This window comes from Papaver somniferum, unplaced genomic scaffold (genome assembly GCF_003573695.1).
Source record: "Papaver somniferum cultivar HN1 unplaced genomic scaffold, ASM357369v1 unplaced-scaffold_70, whole genome shotgun sequence".
NCBI lineage: Eukaryota > Viridiplantae > Streptophyta > Magnoliopsida > Ranunculales > Papaveraceae > Papaver > Papaver somniferum.
In genome coordinates, this window is record NW_020649860.1 from 3,656,652 (window position 1) to 3,673,574 (window position 16,923).

A 16,923-nucleotide genomic window follows, 5' to 3' on the forward strand; every position below is an offset into this window, starting at 1 on the left:
ATACAACGAAGTTAACGGCTCTAGATGGGGTTAGGTGTTGTAGTGTAAGGCGGAGATATCAAACGTTGATGAACAGCAAGGGAGCGACCGTTGGATTCAACAACCATCTAATCTGAAGGCTTGGAATTTCAGCGCTGTGGTGCTTGGCAGAGACTTCAGATTTTGATGCTCTATGAAGGAGCGACCATCGGATGCTTCTGGGAACTGATCTGACGGCTGAGAACGGAGGCGCTTTTGTGTGTAGAAAATGAGGTTGTGCGCACCATTCTTCGCGGCTTCCTTGCGTAATTTCTCCCGGCTTTTCACTACTTTTCTGCTCTTTTCGCTCCGCGACTCATCCGAACTTTATTTATTACCTAAAAATGCAAAATTAATTAATAAAAATATTTATTCTTGAAAACAATGAAAATACAGAATATGGGGTAAAATGTAGAATTAATGCATAAAAGATGAGTTAAATTGCCAACAAAAAGGGATAAATATATACATTATTTGGCACTCATCATTAACCAAATCTGGGCTCCGTATAGCAAGTGTCCTCCGGGGGGTGTTCCGAGTGATTTTTCGAGCCGATTTTTCCAACAATATTTATTTTCCAAAAATACCTAAAAATACACAAAACACCATAATAAGGACGGAAACGAGTACCAACAATACGAAATATTGAGGACAAATTAGAAACATTAATGCATCTATCACCCAGCAGTCAATATCTTAAATTAATATTTTATTTGGTCCTGCTACCAACAATTTACCAAATGAGCAATATTCGCTCAAACCGGCAATATTTGCTCGAACCAACAATATTTGCTGAGATTCAAGAATATTGGTTCAACTATCAATATTCAACAATTCAGCAACACAGTTTGCTCGTCTTTGGTAATCAACATAATAATACCTCGTCTCAGCAAACATATTTAATTCATGAGTTTCAGAACATTTGCAAATCATGTTCAACTCAGCAATACATGGATTCATCGTTCCATAAAGTCAGCAATTGACTCCACAATCATGAGATATCAATCGTGTCACATGGGGGGATATTAACTAGGATTTTGGTCTGGCGGTCTACGGCACGTGTGTTCACCCACGACGAGAATGTGAGCAAGTCGTGCAATCAGTTGGAAGAGTCAGCAAAGTAGTGGGTGGAAAATTAACCAAGTCTCCGCACGATGAGCAACTGGTTTTAACACGATTTCCCACTTCCCCACTCTCTGATTCCAGCAACTGTCACACTTCATGGGATCATGGTGTTTTTAATTTAGTAATATAAAAATACCTCTGAATCATGATTGAAAGGACAAGATCCGAATACTCGAACATTCGTCTAAACAAGCATTTTCTCGGCAAGTTCATACAGACAATCTTTCGTCTACACGAACTCATCGTCTGAGCAATCACTCTCAATTGAGTAAAATTCAATCATTCAGAGTGTTCTTATGCTGAATTCGCAACACACTTACAATCTCAGATCACCATTGATCCCACACATTTCTCAGCTTCCCTCCTACCGATCAACCCATCCTCTCTTGTGACTGAATTGACTCTGGAACGACCATTATTCTTGGTTTAGGCTGGAGTCCTACAGATAGGCCTGTCAATATTTGTCCGATATCCGGTATCCGTTTCCGAGTATTCGAGATCCTATTGGATTTTATCCGTTTTATCGGATATCGGATCGGATATTTTATCGGATATTTCTTCCTTAACATATCGGAAACGGATTAGACCCCATCCGAAATGTTAATATCCGATATCCGATAGTATAGGAACTTATTTGTAATTTATCCTAATTTCGAGTCTAGTATCGGATATTGTCGGATAAATATCCCATAAGTGTCAATTATGAAAATGTTTTACAAGGGTTTTTAAACTTTTTTGTTATAACCGGATACTATCGGATATTTATCGGATATCCGACAGCTTAGCCTATCGGAATCGATATCTGATTTTGATATCCTATAGGATATTATCGGATATCGAATATCCGGTAGTGATTAACATGTCGGATATCGGATTTCTAAATATCCGGCGGATATTCTTCCATTGACAGGCCTACCTACAGATTGATCTCTCGAACCTAAAGCACTCCCTTATTGCAGTGCATCTGTGTGAGGTTCAACATTTCGCTCGGTTCAAGGAGTCCCGACAACACGCTCGTCTCCTCAATTCCGTAAAAACCAGCAAATCGTTTTCCCCATCTACAAGGTCGTAGCAACTCTTAGTTGTGGGTGAGATCAGCTAAGGGAATGAAGTGCGTAGAGTCCAGCTGGGATTCAGAGACGTAAGGAACGCGACTGTACCTTAATCAGTGTGAGATTGGTTAGGGCTCAACTACATTCCAGTCTGAAGTTAACTTGTAGTAGGCTAGAGTCTGTAGCGGTTTAATACAGTGTGGTGTTCAAATCTGGACTAGATCCCGGGGGTTTTCTGCATTTGCGGTTTTCTCATTAACAAGTTGTTTGGTACCGTTCAAGTTGTTTCTCATAATAATCAGGCTCGCGGATTTCTATCTATTTAATTTGCTGATTACATTGAGAAATAAAGATATAACTCTTGGATATATTTTCCTTGATTGAGTCTGACTGTCTAATTGATTCTCTTGGAATTATATTGGAGTTAGTCCATACAGATTGCCTAAACGAAATATTATGTGTGGTTGTTAGACCCCTAATTTTTCAGAAGCAACAAAAAGGAATACAGCGTGCGACTATACATTTAATCGAAGTCGCAAGAAACTAAACGTAGACGAACAAATGAAAAGTAATTGAAGTAACAAGTCGCAATAGGCAGCTCAATTGAATGTGTATTTTACCCTTTTTGGGTGATGCCACATTAATTGGTAATGTGGAGAAGTTTGATGAATTAGAGTTAAATACTGCTGACATAACATTTTGAATAAATGTGTCTTTACATATTGGACACACGGAACCTAGCTTTGGATCTTGGCTTTTGAGTATGCATAAACAATTTTTTTTAGCTTTGCACAGTTCTACATTCAACTGTATGGAACAGTTATATTTTCGAGTGTGTCTTCTTAATTTGATAGCATTTAATAGTAATCAAAGAAGCAGAACTGCAGCTGCAGGCGAGGGGCGGAGCTGGCAGAATGTAAGTGTTCTTACTGCCAACTATTTTCTCATTGAGTTTTATCGAAATAATATTTGTACATCAATTCTTACTGCCAACTGAGATTCATAATGGGTTTGAATGTAATATTTGTGTTAACTAAGATTCGGATCTTCTTAGGCCTGCTTGCAAAGTTCTAATTCTTATAGAGCATTTGGGTAATTGAAATTTTTTTGTACCATGAGAACTATAATAGAGAGTTGAGCAGTTTGATCCAGAGCAATTTGATAAGTGTTCTTACTGCCAACTATGTTTCATATTGAGTTTTATCAAACAAAATATTTGTGCATCAATGTTTACTGCTAACTGCGATTCATAATAGGTTTTATTGAACGTGATATTTGTGTTAATTAAGGTTCGGATTTGTTTAGGCCTACTTGCAGAGTTCTAATTCTTATAGAGCATTTTGGGTAAGTGAAAAGTTTTTGTACCCTAATAATTATATACAGGGAGTTGAGCTATTTGATCAGAGGAAAATAGTTTTTGAAAACTAGAAACTGAATTTGAGTTCATACTACTTGAAAAAAAAAAAGTACATGACCAGAAAAAATATGAATCTGTATCATGTTATCTACTAATTTGTTGTCTATTTAATATTGGTTAAATTTTTTTATAATCCCATAATGGACTATGGTTGCAGCTTGCATCAAATATTCTCCGAACTGGCGGAGCTAATCTAACCTATGTAGTTTTTCTATTAATTCCACTGCAAACCCTTCGTTGTATTTTAGTTTAGTTCTAACTACCTACAATTTATCTATTCAACTGCAAATCCTTTATCGTGTATTAATTTTATTCTAACTACTTGACATTTGGATCAATATATGACATTGTTAACTATTTTAAACACTCAATCTATAATATAGTTGTATATTGCGTTCCAGTGTTGTTTCTTATTTCTTAAATCATAAATTTATTTCATATATAAAAAATTTCTCATTGTATAAATATTTCCTCGTTGTATACATGCTTCATTTTGTTTACGGCTCTGTAAGTTGTGGCATCAGATTGGGTTTCTGTTTTAGTTCTTCTGGACAATGTGGAAAAGCTTATCAGGGTATTACAATTGGAGTTATTTGATGAATATGGTAAGATGGAAAAGTCTATATACACTATAGACTTATGATTATGTTGTTGGGTAATTTGTGTGCATCAAGCAAGGGATCAAGTAATCTCTCTTCTTACTATCCCTTTATGCATATGAATTATTTGCGCATTCGTGTTCACTATATCAAATCCTACTTATTACATCCATTAATGATACTTGCTGTCTTAGCTCAAATGAAAGAGCATGTGGTTCTTAGCCATGTAGTTAGGGGTTCGACTCCCATGGATAACATTATTCTCAGATTCAAGTGGATGAAACAACATATTCAGAGAAAGTTTCTTGTGCTTGGATTACATCGTAAATACAATGTCAGTAGAGTATGGGTTAAATTGGGCCAAGCTGGGCAGCTTGGGTCATTTTTAAATTCAGGCCAGACCGGACGGGCTTCATATTCAGTCGTTGATGGGTGAAAATGATTTGCTGGTTTTTGAGGAAAGTGGAGACTCGAGCGTATGGACGGAGACTCCTCGATCGAGCAAATTGCATAAACCTTTAACAAACAGATGCAATGCATGCGAGTGCTTTGAGTTCGAGAGATCAATCTGTAAGACTCCGTCCTAAACCAAGACAATGATCGTTCTAGAGTCAATTCAGTCACAAAGAGGGATGAGGGTCGATATGTAGGAGGGAAGCTGAGAAGTGTGTGAGATCAATGATGATTGAAGGATATTGGATATGTTGGAGACTTCTGCAAGTTTGATGAAACATCAGTGAATTCTGATAAGTTCGACTGACTTTCGTTGAGCTAAGTTGTTCAATCCTGGATTGATGGACTTATTTATATTGCTGGAATAGTTACACATTGATCCTATTAAGTGTGACGGTTGCAGATGAATGAAAGAGAGGGAAGTGGTAAATCGCGGTCAAACCAATTCCACGTATGTGGGAAATTTGGGTTGATTGTCCATCTAATACTTTGCTAACTTCTTTAACTGCTTGCACGACTTACTCACATTTATCATCGTGGGTGTACACACGTGCCGTAGGCCACCAGACCAAAACCCTGGTGAATATTTCCCCATATGACATGATCAATGTCTTATGAATGTAGGGCCTGCAAGGCAGACGTGTATTTAATTAGTCAATTGTTGACTTGGCTAGACAATGAGTCGTAGTCTTGATGAGCCTAGCATAATGGACGAATGTGGTATGCTCTGAGACTCATGAATTGAGCATAAGGTGTCTACTGGGACAAGATAATGCATAGACATCGAGTCTGATGAATTGTGATGAATTATGGTGCATTTTACCAGTTGAGGCAATAATGGTGTTCTGATAATTTGGATCAACGAGCGTCCAATGAGATTGCTCGGTCATGGACTTATTCTGGTACGTTGAGCATTTGACAGGAAATTAGATATTGCTGAATTATGAGTTATGTAGAGTGCTCATTCCTGATCTACTATGTCACGAATTGTCGAATGACAAAGTAGAGATTGGAGTATTAATGAATATTATGGGCAAAACAAGAACTTGGAAGACTAAAAGGACAAAATGGTCATTTTAGGAGAAGTGTTATTAAAATAGATCGAGTTCTTGCAGGGACGAGGAATTAGGTGCTAGTTCTAATGGCAGAGTTGATGATGATGTTGTGATCGGTGATAGATGGTGTAACTCGTAATATCTCCGTTTGAGTACGTTACACCATTTATAACAATAGATGTCATACGCAAGCCCCTCCTTTTGAGACTGGATGATGATTACAGATGGTGACACAGTTGAAGATGAAGAACGAGTGGTTGTGAATGATGCTGCAAACAAATGGACGTTATGGTAAAGGGGAACTCAAGCTCAAGTTGGTGTGGGACATTACAAAGCTTGAAGCCGTTAGAACAAGCTCAAGCTAGAAATAACAGGGATCACTGCCGGTGAATGAATAGGAGTAGAAGAAGCCTGTGATGGTGAGGGAAACTGGTTGTATACGATTAAGAGGTTTTGCACGTGCTGAATGAAGTTTGATTGAGTAGTTCGAAGTTGATCAAGATACGGAACTGAGAGTGGCTTGGTCTCAGGCAGAGTTTTGCAACCGAGAAACCGGCTATAAAGAAGAACCGACTGTCATTGATCATAGTCTTGAACAGATAGGATTGAGCAATGATTTTTAGGATAAACAACGAATCATTTTGACAGGTTTATGGAGGTTGGGTCATCGTTGGACTTGAATATTTGGACGAGAATTCAGCTTGCTGCCGGCGGAAGAGTTTGAGATGAACATGGAACAAAGAGCGAGAATCATCTCTTGGAGAATTATTCTCACGCGTAAAAGAGGAAAGTGGGAATTGAGTATAAACCGGATCATCAAAGCTAGATGTACATACAGGGTTAGTACAAGACACATTGGTTCACATGGGCCCACGGATGCTCACACCAGTAGCAAGATGTGTACACCTTGCTATCTCTGTCACACAGAATCAGAAGCACCAAAAAAAAATCTGAAAACTCTGTTGACCGACTACCAATCTTTATCTAACTAGATTTTCATGCGGAGTAGGTTTAGGGTGAAGGCTATATATAGCCATGTGCAGCCGAGCTTCAATTACAGTTTTGGAGACAAAAATACGGAAAATTAGAGGGGAGAAAGGTTCTTTATTTCATATTTTAGGATCTATCCTGAAAAAATGGGAGTACAACAACCTCACCCAATATTTCGCTTAACAATCTGTATGGACTAACTCCAGTATACTTTTAAGAGAATCAACTAGACAGTCAGACTTAATCTTAATAAAAAGTACATCAAAGAGATATATCTCAATTTATCGATTCAATCCTCACTCAAACAAATAGAAATTTGCGAGCCTGATTGAACGACAAGATAAATCACTTGAACGGTACCAAATACCATTGTTTAAGGATCAACCAATTTCAATCAACAATCAAAGGTTGGATTTACCAATTGATCGATTCAACGCACAACCTGTGATATTTCAATTATATAAAAAAATATAATGCGAAAAAGAAATAACACAGACATCAGAAGTTTTGTTAACGAGGAAACCGCAAATGCAGAAAAACCCCGAGACCTAGTCCAGATTGAACACACACTGTATTAAGCCGCTACAGACACTAGCCTACTACAAACTAACTTTGGTCTGGACTGTAGTTGAACCTCAATCAAACTCACACTGATCCAAGGTACAGTTGCGCTCCTTACGTCTCTGATCCCAGCAGGATACTGCGCACTTGATTCCCTTAGCTGATCTCACCCACAACTAAGAGTTGCTACGACCCAAAGTCGAAGACTTTAATAAACAAATCTGTCTCACACAGAAAAGTCTACAGGAATAGATAAATCTGTCTCCCACAAAAATACCTACGAGTTTTGTTCCGTCTTTTAATAAATCAAGGTGAACAGGCTCCAATTGATATACCGGACTTATATTCCCGAAGAACAGCCTAGAAATATCAATCACCTCACAATAATCTTAATCGACTAGCGGAAAAAGATACTGTGGAATCACAAACGATGAGACGAAGATGTTTGTGACTACTTTTCTATCTTGCCTATCAGAGAAACTAATCTCAATCCAATCTTACGATTGCACTCAATCACGATAGAAACAGCAAGATCAGATCACGCAACTACATAGAAAATAATTGGGTATGGCTTCACAATCCCAATGAAGTCTTCAAGTCGTTAACCTACAGGGTCTCAGTAGAAACCTAAGGTTAAAGGAGAATCGACTCTAGCTTATACAACTAGTATCACACGGGAGGTGTGGGGATTAGGTTTCCCAGTTGCTAGAGTTCTCCTTTATATAGTCACCAAATCAGGGTTTGCAATCTAGGTTACCTTGGTAACAAAGCATTCAATATTCACTGTTAGATGAAAATATGATTAGATTCAAGTTAATATATTTCAACCCATGGATCGAACTTAGCTTGTTATACACAAATGAAATGCACGTTCATTTAGGTTTGTGTAACCGTACCTAAACGTGTACACCTAGTTGGTTCAACAGTAGTTAACCAATGGTTATCCATATGAGCACTTTCGTATCAACCTTATTCATCTTCACCATAACTAGTTCAAATGACTCAAATGAACTAGTTAGAGAGTTGTTCAATTTCTTAGATCTCATAGAAGTATATAAGACACAATCGAAACAAAAACGATTTTGATTCACTAGAATCGATTCATGAACATTATATCCACGGTTTGCAAATATGCATTCCTTAGTTTATATATGTCTCAGTTCACGAATAAACCGTTTTTAGAAAATAACTCTCTCAAGTATGCATACCAGTACGCATACTTAAGTACCCGGATTGAGTTTTTTTCAGTTCACAAACTCCAGCAGAAATTCACGGGATGTGAACTTCCGGCAGTACGCGTACGGGTACGCGGACTTAGCTTCCGGACATCCTGAACCAGTAAAGTATGCATACTTTAGTTCAAGGATTTTGGACTTACACAAGTATGAGTTCACATATAATGTTTATACCCATTCAAGGTTATATATTCTAAACTCTCATTTCAATCATTGAAACATTCTTAGAGGATGTTAAATAGAGGTTATTCACACACTATTTTTCATCAAAACGATTTTCAAGATATGAAATAATCAACATGACTTTCATCACTTGTAAATATGTACTTGGAAAAAGCGAAAGCTTACCAACACATATTTCGAGAAATAGATAAGCGAGATAGACTCGACTCGAAACAGAAAATGTGTATAATCGAAGTCTATATAGCAATACCACTTTTGTCTCAAGATAGGAGATAGAGTAGATAGACTTTTGAGTGATAGATAATTTCAAGTCTCCACATACCTTTTAGTCGATGAAGTTCCACCAGTTCCTTGAGTAGTTCTTCGTCTTTGCATGATGAACGCCATGGAGCCTAGAGATCAAGTACACTTTCTATCCTAGTCCGAGACTTAGCTATAAGTAGAGTATAAATCAAGACTTATAGTTTTGGAAACTAAACTTGACAAACAAGCTTGAGATAGCAATGCTTGCAAATTCGGCCGAGCAGTGCTCTAACATACCCCTTTAGGTGGGAACCAAACTATTTTCTTCTTCTTCTTCTTTTATATATATTTTTATGGGTTTTAGTAAATCCATATGTAGCTAGATTTCACTGATTAAGGATGATTTCAAAGTCCCGAGTAATGGAACTTTAGTTCTTTTCACAAGTTTATTTTGAGTTTAATTTTCTTGTCGATTGTCTCTATCGTTTTTAGTGTCTAAGATTATTATTGGGTTATTTCAATTAGCCATTTGAATATACCTAAGAATCATTCTTCTACAAGTATCAGGATTGGTGATACGTGTAATTTTCAATCAATTCTTTACACAAATAGTACATCGCAAAAGCTGACATAGGGATTCTATTAAGCAATTGTGTATATAAATGACTGATTAATGGTAGGCTTGTAAAAGGTCCTAAAAATTATCCCCGGCAGCGGCGCCAAAAACTTGGCAGGCCCGGAGGGGGTGTATAAAATTATGCGCAGAAAAACGGGGGCCTACAGTAATACCGCAAGTGCACGGTCGTCAGTTGTAGCTCGTGCAAGTACGGGTCGATCCACAGAGATCGGGTGTGTTTTGAAGTGTTTATAGCTAATTGGGTTCCTAAATTGTTGTTGGGCTTTGAAGCCTTTTGGCTTAAATTGGGCTTTGAGTACTAATGGGTTTGAATGCCCTTTGAATGAATTGGGCTTAGTGGGTTTGTTTAACAATAAAAAGAACTGAGCTTGGGCTCAGTTATCTTTGAAGTGCAAATGGGCTTTGGGCCTTTGATTGAGCTTTGGGCTCAATTTCACCTTAACAGTGAAATGGTCTTTCACAGTAATTGGGCTTTGGTTTTGGTCTTCTGATGAGCCCAAGTTGTGCTCTGGGCTTGGTTACTGAGGACTGGGCCTTAGGCTTCACTGAAGTGAATTGGGCTCAGCTTGAATTGAGATTTGGGCTTGAGTGCACAGCAATGACCTGAATTGGGCTCAGCTGGCTTTGGCAGGCAGCAGCAGTAGTAAGACTGCACAACAGAAGGGCAGCAGCACAAGTGAAGCAAACAATGCAAAGCAGCAGAAGTGAAGCAAACAATGCAGTAAAAGAAAACAGCAACAGCAGCTGCAGGGCAGATAGTAATGCAGCAGGAACTGCAGGAAGGCAGCAGCAGCAGCTGCAAGGGAAGAAGTGACAGCAGCTTGGCAGGGGAAGTAAGGCAGCAGCACAAGTGCTGCACAGCAGGTAGTAGCAGCAGCAGGAGCAAGAGCTGCACAACAAGTGAAGGCAGCAGCAATACTGCACAGCAGATGAAAGTGCACAGCAAGGCCAAGGAAGGCAGCAGCAACAGAGTTGCAGCAAGCCAAGTGCAGTAACAAGAAAAGAAGTAGCAGCAGGGGAAACAAACAATGCAAAGCAAAGATGAACAAAAGCAACAGAAAACAACACAGGATGAACCAAGGCCTAAGCCAAGGGCAGGGATATGAATGAAACTGAAATGAAGCAAGGCTAGGCTAAGGCAAGAATACAGGCAATCACAAATAGAATGGGAAGAAAACTAGCTTGCTATGAGCACTAGTTTCTCCCAATGCTCAATCAGCACATTGCATACAAGCATACACAAGGAATGGCAAGAAAATCAGCTTGCTATAAGCACTGATTTCTTCCATTGCACAATTAGTTCAAAGCTTCACAGATGTATCTAGCCTAGCATTCCTTCAAATGTAACAGCACATTAAACACAACAGTGAACATGTAACAAACATCAACAGGAATGAAATGGGAATCAAAACATGAAATTAAACAAGCACATAACAAGATACATTTAACAGGATACTAACATGACAGGACATAAGCATAACAGGAATTAAACACAACATGAACTGAAATTGAGCTGTAACTGAAAATTGAAAATTAACAGAACTTGGAAGTTCTGGATGTAGGCTAATCCAAACATACATAACAATTAACACAAACATTAACAATAAACACAAACATAACAATTAACAGGACATGAAAGTCCTGGATGCTGGCTATTCCAAGCATACATAACAATTAACACAAACATTAACAATAAACACAAACATAACAATTAACAGGACATGAAAGTCCTGGATGCTGGCTATTCCAAGCATGAGTAAAATGGAAACTTAAACATATGCAGTGATACACATTTAACAGGACATGAGAGTCCTGGATGCAGGCTACTCCAAGCATGGTTTCTAACACAACCCATAGTCCCAATTTATACCCAATTACATCATTAGGGTTTTCCCCAATTTTCCCCCAAATTCAGTGAAATTAGGTTTTGCAAATTACCTAATTTTATGGCACAATTCCTCCCATGTGCGACGACCCATTCTTCCTCTGACGCTCCTGCTGCTATCCACGCCTCCAATTGCTTCATCTATCAATCTAATTCACCAAATCCAATCCTAACAGTGAAGAGGATGGTGGAGTTGTTGAAATAGAGTAATAGGTGATAGGGGTGATGATAGTAGTGATGGGTTGTGGTTGTTGTGGAGAGTTGGTGGTTTGGTGGCTGTTGCAGGAGTGGTGGTGATGATGGTGGTGCGGCAGGGAAGGAGGTGGTTCTGCAGAGAGGGGGGTGATGGTGGTAGATGGGTTCGATAGAATGGGAGAAGGGGGTTGTTTGGTTAGGTGGTAGGGCTCGGGTGATAGAGTGTTGAGCGAATTCATCTAGTCTTGATGTTTCGTGATATGGGCCGCGAGATGCGAAGCTGGTAGGTGAATCAGACGGTGATGCGGAGTGAAGCTTGTAGAGACCGCTAGATTTTTTGATACAACGAAATCAACGATGCCAGATGGAGTTAGGTGTTGTAGTGTTAGGCGGAGATATCAAACTTTAATGCACAGCAATGGAGCGACCGTTGGATTCAACTACCATCTAATCTGAAGGCTTGGAATTTCAGCGCTGTGGTGCTTGGCAGAGACTTCAGATTTTGATGCTCTATGCAGGAGCGACCGTCGGATGCTTCTGAGAACTGATCTGATGGCTGAGAACGGAGGCGCTTTTGTGTGTAGAAAATGAGGTTGTGCGCACCATTCTTCGCGGCTTCCTTGCGTAATTTCTCCCGGCTTTTCACTACTTTTCTGCTCTTTTCGCTCCGCGACTCATCCGAACTTTATTTACTACCTAAAAATGCAAAATTATTTAATAAAAATATTTATTCTTGAAAACAATGAAAATACAGAATATGGGATAAAATGTAGAATTACTGCACAAAAGATGAGTTAAAATGCCAACAAAAAGGGATAAATATATACAATATTTGGCACTCATCAAATACCCCCAAACCTGAATTTTACTTGTCCTCAAGTAAAAAAAAACTAAGGAAATCCTAACTATACCACTGTCGCTGGTCTCTCGAATGCATTTAGCGTATGCACTAAGCCTTTTAAACCACTAAGTGTCCCTAGTGGACGAGTTGAAGTCTCGTGAAGGTTTACCAGAGGTGTGCCTACAAAACCTAAGGACAAAATATAAGCTCAGATTCCATCAAACGTGACATGTGCAAAACAGTTTAAGCTCACAGCAAAATGGAGATGTCAATCTAGCTATCGAAGGCACAATCCTAGCACTGATAACAAATAAGGACATGTGATAAGAGTGTAAAGTGTATCTACACATGTGTAAAGAAAGATCTGAAGTCATGACTACTAATCACCAAGAGATAGTTTCTCAGGCTAAGAACTGAGGTCGAAATCTAGCTAGCTGTCCGGACTTTACGAGAATTGTGAATGAGTTGGAGGTATTTCACAATTTCTCGCGTTGTACATCAATGGCATACACCCTCCTTGCTTATTACAACGAAACAACAAAAGATGACTATTTACATGACTCTTATTTACATTGACTATTCTCTTTTTATTTTTGGAACAAGAGATGATGGAATTGATAAATACTTGATTTTTTTGTATTTTTCTGATATTTTTTTTTCTGAATATATACATCGATTTTTTTTTTTTTTTTTTTTTTACAAGGAAACACTTTTGATACATAACAAAAAGAAACAAAAGATTACATGACACTTTGCAAGAGGTAGCCCTTTTTGATGCACCCAGTTAAATTCGATGGTTGTCTTTCTTAATGTAACCTCCATCTTCTATCCCAACCAACCAAAGAACAAGCTAGTCAAGTTTCGTTCAGTATTCTAAAGTGATTGGCAATCGTAACTTCCTATCCAACACCTTGAAGATCGAGGCCATACATGTATTGGTAGATCGTGCGCGTGCAAATTTCTTATCACTATGTGAATTGTGCTAGAATCAGGGTGCCTAAATATCTAGACTAAGACTCCTAATAATTATACATATTTGCACAAGAGTCAACATTTCAAGGTAAATGAGCTTCATTTTTTATGATTTTTCATTTTTTTAATTTTTTTGAATTTTGATTTTTCAATTTTTTTGGAATTTTTCAATTTTTTCAAAAAGAAGAAGGAGTTCGTTTTCAATTATGGCAAATTATCATGGTATCTACTCTATACCCCCAAACCTAAACTAAACATTGTCCTCAATGTTTCAAAATATGGAAAGAATTAAAATGCAACATATGGAAAGGGACATGCTGAGTAGAGTAAAAGGAGAGAGAATACCCGATTTCGGCGAAAGCAGAATTAAAACTCCGTTATTCAAGGCAAAAATCCAACATATTTTAGCCGAGATCAAATTGGATTAGCAAAATATATACAAAAGGAACAAAAGGTTTTTTTTTTTTTTTTTTTTTTTTAAATAAAATAAAATTTGGTTTTTGTATGGGAGCAAGCCCACTGTGCAAGCCTCTAATGAAATGGATGGAAGGCTGCGGCCCACGAAACACTAAGTTTTAATTTTGAAAGTTTAATTTGGCCCAGTTGGTTAAGGCCCGACGTTTGTTTTAAAACTTTGGTTTCGAGGTCCACTTTCGAGTGGAATACAAGTCCAATTGATGCTTACAAGCTCAGCTGGGTTTAAACCCAGAGTTCAAAATACAAGTCCAATGAAAGAATTTAAACAAGCCCACAAAAAAAATAAATACAAGCCCACAAATAAATTATTACAAACCCAAAATAGAAAAATAAAAAGCCCAAAAAATTGGGTTAATTATTACAAGCCCACAATTAAATAAATTTGGAAGCCCACAGGTTGGGTTCTCTCAATGAATGGGTTTAGGCTTACCTTTTTAGCACAGCCCAGCTGCTCTGATATTGTTGCAAAAACCCAGTTGGGTTTTGGTTCTTTTCCTTGGTGGCGTCCCAGCAGAAGAAAAACAGGTTCAGAACAGCAGGTCCAACAGCAAATGAAGTGAAGCAGATGCAGATGCAAATGCTATGAAATTAAATACAAAATAGCTAAAGAAAAACACAGATAAAACACAGCACCAATCCCCGGCAGCGGCGCCAAAAACTTGGTAGGCCTCAAAGATGTTAAATTTAAATGCAAAATGATCCCCGGCAACGGCGCCAAAAACTTGGTAGGCCTCTAAAAGGGTATAAAAATGAAGCAATAATAACGGGGGCCTACAGTAATACCGCAAGTGCACGGTCGTCAGTTGTAGCTCGTGCAAGTACGGGTCGATCCACAGAGATCGGGTGTGTTTTGGAGTGTTTAGCTAATTGGTTTCCTAAATTGCTATTGGGCTAGAAGCCTTTTGGCTTAAATTGGGCTTGAGTACTAATGGGTTTGTTCACAATAAAATGAACTGAGCTTGGGCTCAGTTTGGTCTTTGAAGTGCAAATGGGCTTTGGCTTTAAACTTAGGCTTTTGATTAAGCCCACAGGTTGGTTGAATTGGGCTTTGATTTTTAATGAACTGGGCTTCAACTTTTGGTCTTTAAACAACTGGGCTTTGGTTAAGCCCACAGTTGACTGAATTGGGCTTCAGTTTGAATTGAGATTTGGTCTTGAGTGCACAACAATGAACTGAATTGGGCTCAGCTGGCTTTGGCAGGCAGCAGCAGTAGTAAGACTGCACAGCAGAAGGGCAGCAGCACAAGTGAAGCAAACAATGCAGTAAAAGAAAACAGCAACAGCAGCTGCAGGGCAGATAGTAATGCAGCAGGAACTGCAGGAAGGCAGCAGCAGCAGCTGCAAGGGAAGAAGTGACAGCAGCTTGGCAGGAGAAGTAAGGCAGCAGCACAAGTGCTGCACAGCAGGTGAAGGCAGCAGCAATACTGCACAGCAGATGAAAGTGCACAGCAAGGCCAAGGAAGGCAGCAGCAACAGAGTTGCAGCAAGCCAAGTGCAGTAACAAGAAAAGAAGTAGCAGCAGGGGAAACAAACAATGCAAAGCAAAGATGAACAAAAGCAACAGAAAACAACACAGGATGAACCAAGGCCTAAGCCAAGGGCAGGGATGTGGTGAAGCTGAAATGAAGCAAGGTTAGGCTAAGGCATTCAGGAGATATACTAAAAGAATGGGAAGAGAACTAGCTTGCTATAAGCACTAGTTTCTCCCAATGCACAATCAACACTACAACCTAAGCATACAACAAGAATGGCAAGAAAATCAGCTTGCTATGAGCACTGATTTCTTCCATTACACAATCACATCAATGCTTCAAATGTATCTAGCCTAGCATTCCATCATGTAACTGACAGTGACAGGAGCAACAACAAACATGAACACAACTAACTGAACTAACAATGAATAACATCTAAACAGGACACATGTTAACAGGAGATGAAAATAAAAACATTAACAGAACAAAGTAACAAACATTAACATGACAAATTAACAGTGAACTAACATGACATTGCACATTCAACAGAAACATTAACAGGATATTGCAACTTAACACATTGATATTAACAGAACATAGTGATCATGAACTTAAATTGAGCTGAAATTGAACATTTAACAGGACATGAAAGTCCTGGATGTTGGCTAGTCCAAACATGGTTTCTAACACAACCCATAGTCCCAATTTATACCCAATTACATCATTAGGGTTTTCCCCAATTTTCCCCCAAATTCAGTGAAATTAGGTTTTGCAAATTACCTAATTTTATGGCACAATTCCTCCCATGTGCGACGACCCATCCTTCCTCTGACGCTCCTGCTGCTATCCACGCCTCCAATTGCTTCATCTATCAATCTAATTCACCAAATCCAATCCTAACAGTGAAGAGGATGGTGGAGTTGTTGAAATAGAGTAATAGGTGATAGGGGTGATGATAGTAGTGATGGGTTGTGGTTGTTGTGGAGAGTTGGTGGTTTGGTGGCTGTTGCAGGAGTGGTGGTGATGATGGTGGTGCGGCAGGGAAGGAGGTGGTTCTGCAGAGAGGGGGGTGATGGTGGTAGATGGGTTCGATAGAATGGGAGAAGGGGGTTGTTTGGTTAGGTGGTAGGGCTCGGGTGATAGAGTGTTGAGCGAATCCATCTAGTCTTGATGTTTCGTGAGATGGGCCGCGAGATGCGAAGCTGGTAGGTGAATCAGACGGTGATGCGGAGTGAAGCTTGTAGCGACCGCTAGATTTTTTGATACAACGAAATCAACGATGCCAGATGGAGTTAGGTGTTGTAGTGTTAGGCGGAGATATCAAACTTTGATGCACAGCAATGGAGCGACCGTTGGATTCAACTACCATCTAATCTGAAGGCTTGGAATTTCAGCGTTGTGGTGCTTGGCAGAGACTTCAGATTTTGATGCTCTATGCAGGAGCGACCGTCGGATGCTTCTGAGAACTGATCTGATGGCTGAGAACGGAGGCGCTTTTGTGTGTAGAAAATGA